At 51.1% G+C, this 6164-nt stretch overlaps 1 non-coding gene across 1 annotated transcript; it reads left to right on the forward strand.

The window, feature by feature from the left end:
- The first annotated feature begins 5399 nt into the window (after positions 1–5399).
- On the forward strand, positions 5400–5472 carry TRNAF-GAA. The gene has a single exon. It is a non-coding gene; the product is annotated as a tRNA-Phe (tRNA).
- The last annotated feature ends 692 nt before the right edge of the window (positions 5473–6164 follow it).

Genomic DNA, 6164 nt, shown 5'->3' on the forward strand with positions numbered 1-6164 from the left:
TGCCCTTATCACACATCAGAAAATCCACATGAGAGAGAACTGTAATAAATCTCTTGACTAGGGCTGGGCAAAATTTAAAAAAAATTCACATTTTCTAATTCCCACATTGTGATTTTCGCACCATCTTCACTGTGGTCTCTCAGCTCCCCCAGATCAGTTACCCGCTTCTGCCTTTTGCAGCTCACCCTTCTTTGGGGTCAGTCCTGTGATCTTTTCTATCAACTCCTTTCCTTTTGAGCCAGGAATGTTCATCAGCTCCTGGAGGTTTGATCCCAACAAGGTACACTGAGGCAAAATCTATCTGTGCCTGACATCCACTAGGGCTGTACATGGCGTTGGCTGCTCAAGTTAATGATCTTGATGTAAAAAGACAATTATAGTTGTAGAACAGATGCAGCCCAGGTCTAAACAAACCCTGAACATCACGGTTATACTGTTCCCCCATTTCAAAGCCATTGTTAGTCACTGAGTTCCCCTTTTGGAAATAAATTGTTTCATTCCCAGTTGCTCTGATGTTGCTTCAAGTTGTGCTGGAGAGCAGATATTTTTACTACCATTTTTCTCACTTAAAATATATTGAACTATAACAAAGAGCAGGAACAGGGCAGGGATAGGAAACATTGTCATTTCACCCTCTGTAAAAACGGTAAATCAGAGGGATTCCCAACGAGAGGCGTACAGCTTTCTACCCCGGGGCTACAGCGCCATGGTACCAGTGTAGACACCCTGGTCGATTACAGTGCTGTGATTGGCCTAAGGGAGGTGTCCCACAATCCCTGTTCTCGCCTCTCTGGTCTTTGGTTTGAACTCTACTGCACTCCCTCAGGTGACCAACCATGAACCCCACCCCTTAAATTCCTTGGGAATTTTGAAAGTCCCACTTCAACAGAGACTAATTATGGTTACAGACCCATCCTGAAATTAGAGCAGGATATTGTAAAGCCTTATCTCACAGTACAGTAACACAATTCAAACCTGTCGGCACAGAGGAGAAAGCACTCCTTCATTTCACATTTATTGCTACTGATCTCCCTGACAAACTTCCTTTTCTCGGTGCTGCTCCAGGTGTTTTCCCTCTGTTCCCTCCCAGCTGTGGTTACAGGACTGCAGCAGCTCCCCAGGGCCAGCTTTGCTCTTTCACTTACATCCTTCACTTGTTTGGATAGAGCTGTGTCTGCCCCCAGTTTAATTCACATCTGAGAGCTCAGGTACCAGCAGATCGTTACAAAGGCTAAATTCCCATCACCACCAGTGGGAGGTTATCCTGGGCTGCCAGGGCTGCAGGATTTAGCCCATGGTCAGTCAAGGTGCTACAGCAGCTGCACTCTTACATTGTGAGTCCTGCAGCTTCATACCAAACTGCTCTGCCATAGTCTGCAGGGGGCCTGACTTGCTGAGAATCTGGCAGAAGAGAGACCCTGGAGTAGAGAAGGAAAATGTCCTCAGCAGTCACAGCCGGCAGGAGCAGGAAACGTTCGGTTTGTTTTTAAACTCCTCTCCCTGCTCAAGCCTTTAATCATTCCTGTGGCTCTTCTCTGAACCCTCTGCAATTTATCAGGGACAACAACCAACCAACCAAACAAACCAACCAACCAAACCAGGCTGTTCTGCCCAATGTAACAGTCTATTGCCTTCCAAGGTTGACTATAAATCAGCTCATTCTATTCACCCAAGAGTTCCACTTAAAGGGCTTTTTGTTTTCTAATTCCAATCAAATCCTATGCAACAGCATCATTGTTAACTCATCATCTGGTCACTTCACATTCACAGGGTCACAAAGTGGGCAGGTCTAAGTCTTTCCTCCCACACCAACATGAAAAAAATCAGTGACAGAAAATGCCGTAAAGCGCCTCTGCTGCCTTGCACAACAGCCTGGGGAAATACACGAGGGGAAGTGTTTTCCTCTCTCCTCCTGACACCGGGTACCATTTCTCTCTGTCCTTGAGATCCTGCCACAGGGACAGGCTTGAGGATGCAAATGACATGTTAAGGCTTCATTGGTTTGCACGTTCCTTTACTCCTTCAATAGTGATAAGGGTGCGTGAGCGTGAAATAATCCCGCTCTGACTTTCACACCGGAGGCAATTTTCAGGCTCACAATAAAAAAACCCAACTTTCTTTCTAAGCTGAGCAAGTTGAATCGAGTCATTGTGAGATGATAAATCCAGAGCCCCAGGCTGACTTTCCTTCATCACATGTTTTTAGAGTAGATCACATTCACTGGGTGGGGCTCCTGCTGGGAAGTGTCTGTCCAGTGGCAGCACCCAGTGCACATTCCCCACTTACCAACTCATCTTCAGTATATCGGCCACTCAACCTAGCGAGGGGGGAGGGTCCCAGTGGTTGGGCTCCAGCCCCTGGATCCCGAGCCTGGCAAGCCCGAGTCAGCCGGCCTGGGCCAGCTGTGGGGTTTAATTGCACTGCAGACATACACGGGTGTCACAATCTCAGCTTTCTCCTCAGGGAATCAAGCCCTCGTCCCCCCCCCCGCCCCCCCGTGACAGGCAGGGAGAGTCACCACTGTACTCGTGAGGTCGGAACTGACACTGCCCCTGCACAGGGACCCAGGGGAACGGCTCGGGCAGCTCCTTGGCCAGCTGTGGCTGGCAGGAGACCCAGCAAGGCAGGAGCTGCTCTGGGTTCTCTGCAGGGGAGAGTAACTGGGAGAAGGGGGGAGTTTGTCTCTGATTTACAGGGAGCTTTGCCAGAGTGGAGCCTGTAGGTCACATGCTGGGGGGCTGTGATGGGCACACAAGCTCCGTGCTCTGGAACAGCTCTGAGTCAAACCCAGGCAGGAGCCTCCTCAGTGTGACACCCCCAGGGGACGCCCTCACTGGGGGAAGCCTCCTTGGCTTCAGCACCTCCTGGGACTGACCTTGGACCTTTCAGCCCCCCTGTTCCACACCAGGAGCTTCCTGCAGCTTCCTGAATTGGACACCTCGGAAAGCCTCCCCCCCCCCCCGAACAGGAGTCCTGCACCCCCAACTTCCACAGTCTCAGAAGGTTCGTTAGGGGTCTGGAATCCAGCCTGGGAAAGTTCTGTGTTCGCACAGGAAGCAGGAAGATTCAGCAACGTCCATCTTGGGGAGACCCCGAACTCAGAGCCTGGGCTCTCCCCTCGAGTCCCCAACCCAGCAGACTCCTTGCTCCCCACAGCCCAACTCAGCCAGGCCCTTTGCCCCTCGTCTGTCCTTTGTTCTGTTTCCCTGGCAACCTGCTCACCTGGCCTCCAGCTCGTTCTTTGTTCTCCGACTCCTCCCGGCCAGCTGGCCTCTTGCAGCAGGTGCGCCCCAGCCATCGGTTGCTAGGAGACAGAATTTGTGGCCATTGTGTGGGCCCAGGCAGCTCGACAGCAGCCACACCTGCCCTTTGGGGGTCTCTGCCAAGATTTAACCCCCTTGTCCCACCACCGAGATCCGTGGTCCCAAAGCACTTCAGGGTCATGCCCCCCACCCCTGTCCATGCTCCCCCCGAGTCGTGGCTGGGAGTGGGGCCACAGCTACAGGGGAAGGGACACAGACAGGAGTAAGGGGGCTGTGGCAGGGGCCAGAGCTGGAGCCAAGAGTGGAGCTGGGCGGCTCCCCCTCCCCACCCCCATGGGGGCTGGCCGGGCCCAGCTGCATCCCCCTGAATGTTACTCCATTCCCCCTGGCAGGGTGCACCCCACATTTTGGACCTTTAACCTAGATAATCGTGCAACAAATAGGGGAAACTGAGGTACACACAAGATGCAAACAAAACATCCAGAAAATTCCCACTTCGTCACAGGGGTGTCAGTGGGGTCTGAGCTGGGCAGCAGCACAGGAAAGTGGGGAGGTTAAACTGCAAAACATGCCCCTGCGTTCCCGCAAAAGCCTCTCGTTTATCCCCTAACCCCCTCCCCATGAAAATCTCCACCCCTGCCCTGGCCCACAGAGTCCCCCCTCTCTCCAACGCAGATTTCTAACGTTTCTTACTTGTCCTTTGCCTTCCACAAACATTGTTCCCATCAAAATGGTCCAGGGCTTTTACAATGAGAATGAGAAAACAAACTAAATCAAACCCAAAGAAACCGCTATCGACCTCCCCACCACACACAGTTTGGGTCAGAATTTTTCTACTGAAATGTTGAGGCAATAAAACTCTCACTTCTCTTGTCCAGAAACAACCCTAAGCCCCCCATGCAGTACCTGGGGCAGCTATGTCTGACCCACCAAGGCTTCAGCTCCTTTGGGGAGATTTCCAGCTGCCCAGTCCTGCTGCTATTCCAGGGGAGCAATCCCTGACTCCTGTCAGCATTTATCTCAGCCCCGTTCTGTGCATCACAGGTTTCTCCGGGAAAGGGCAGCGAGTGGTTCTAGGGTCCAGTGATCCTCCTCCAAATCGAGCTAGAACCTGAGACTCCTTCCCCTTCCCCAGGCTGTGGGCGGGGAGGCATTTCACAGAGCTCTCGGAGCTATAGCCCGTGGCTAAGGAGAGAGAAAAAGCCTCCTATCCCCCTCTGCTCTGGGGGCTGGGTTTCCTCCTGAAGCCTCTGCCCCCCACTTTGTGCCCATGGCTCATCCCTGACCCTTGCTGCTGCTCCTTGCTATAGACTGTGAAAGGAGTGGTGGCAGCGCAGGAGCCTTCTGGGGACGCAGATCTGAGGCTTTGGGAGAGACACATTGTCTGAGACATCAGAGCGCTGCAAACCCTGCAGCCACCCCCTCAATCCGGGGCCTGTTCCAGCCCTGAGTCTGGGCTGCCGCGATCCCTCCCCCAGAGCAGGGCGCCCACAGATTACAGCCTGGAAATAGGCGTGTGAGACTAACTCCTGCTTTCCCTGATAGAGCCTCCCCTAGACCAAGTAGCGTCCCAGGCAAGACGTGTCTTCGGAACCCCCCAGCCCCGCTCCATATGTTAAACCATTGAATACCTTATTTTTATTGCATTTGTAGCTCATTTCATTATTTCGATGCACAATCTGGATGCATGATTTTCTCTATCATATAAGACAATAAATGTTCATGCTAGGATGTGTAAATCTGTATTTATTCATGCCGTATATAAGCAAATGAAAAAATCATTTCTTCTAAGCATATAGAAACTTTTAATTTTGACAGTAACTGAAATGTACTAACATCTAGAAATGGAGCCCTCACCAGCACAGGGTGGGCCAGTATTAAATAGTGTTACAGTTGGAGACAGACAGCGTTAGGATGTTAACCCCAGGCCCTTTGTTCAAAGGTCACTTCTCTAGCCTTTCCCCCATGAACTGAAGCACAGCATTTGAGAAATCCAGAGACTAGTTGATGACGTTTCCAAGGGCTAAAATAGCAAGCAATGTCCATCTTGCATTGGCCATTGTTGACTGGAGAGATGGTTTATGGAGAATAAACTCCAAGGTGAGAAGTAGCAGCCCAAAAAGAACTCCTGCAAGTGCTGAAGTAGCTCAGTTGGGAGAGCGTTAGACTGAAGATCTACAGGTCCCTGGTTCAAGCCCAGGCTTCAGCAGACTATTTCATCCCTCTTCATGCAGCAGTGGGCTCTTTCCTGGAAGCACAGCAGTGCCTCTACTCAATGCAAGTCCCTCATTTTGGGCTTCACTGCAGGAAAAGGAAGCATTGGCTTCTGCACCCAGTTGGCCCACCTGACCTTTCTTTCTTCTCTTGCTGCTTCTCAGCAAGGGGATGAAAAACAAGCTCCCCTTCAAGCTAGAGTCACAAAGGTGATGTAAGGACGACTTCCTGATCCCTGGCTCCAGTCCTCTGTTCCTCCAGCTGACCCATCAGAGAGCTGCTGCCAGTTTCTCCAGGTTCACCCACCAGTGTGTGCCAGGGTGAGCACCACCAAAGTGCAGGGAATTTGAGGGCAGGGCAGGGCAGTGCACTGTAATGGAGTTTCTGTAGTGTAGTGGTTATCACATTTGCCTAACCTGCATCAAGCTGGTTAGGCAGAACTGACACCAACTTGTCTGGGGTGTTTCCCAAAAGCAGAGCACAAGTTTGAAATACGGGCAGCATAGAGCCAATATTCATAACGTCAACTACAAAAATGATACAGATCTAGAGATAGCATCATTATAATCAGCCAATCAGAAACTCTCCATAGACCCCTAACACAACAACCTTTATACAATATTGGCTGCAAATACAGAACAGCAGTCGCAACGGTGATCTATACAGTTACAGATTATGTCAATAACG

The sequence above is a fragment of the Mauremys mutica genome, chromosome 6, assembly GCF_020497125.1.
Source record: "Mauremys mutica isolate MM-2020 ecotype Southern chromosome 6, ASM2049712v1, whole genome shotgun sequence".
NCBI classification, from domain to species: Eukaryota; Metazoa; Chordata; order Testudines; family Geoemydidae; genus Mauremys; species Mauremys mutica.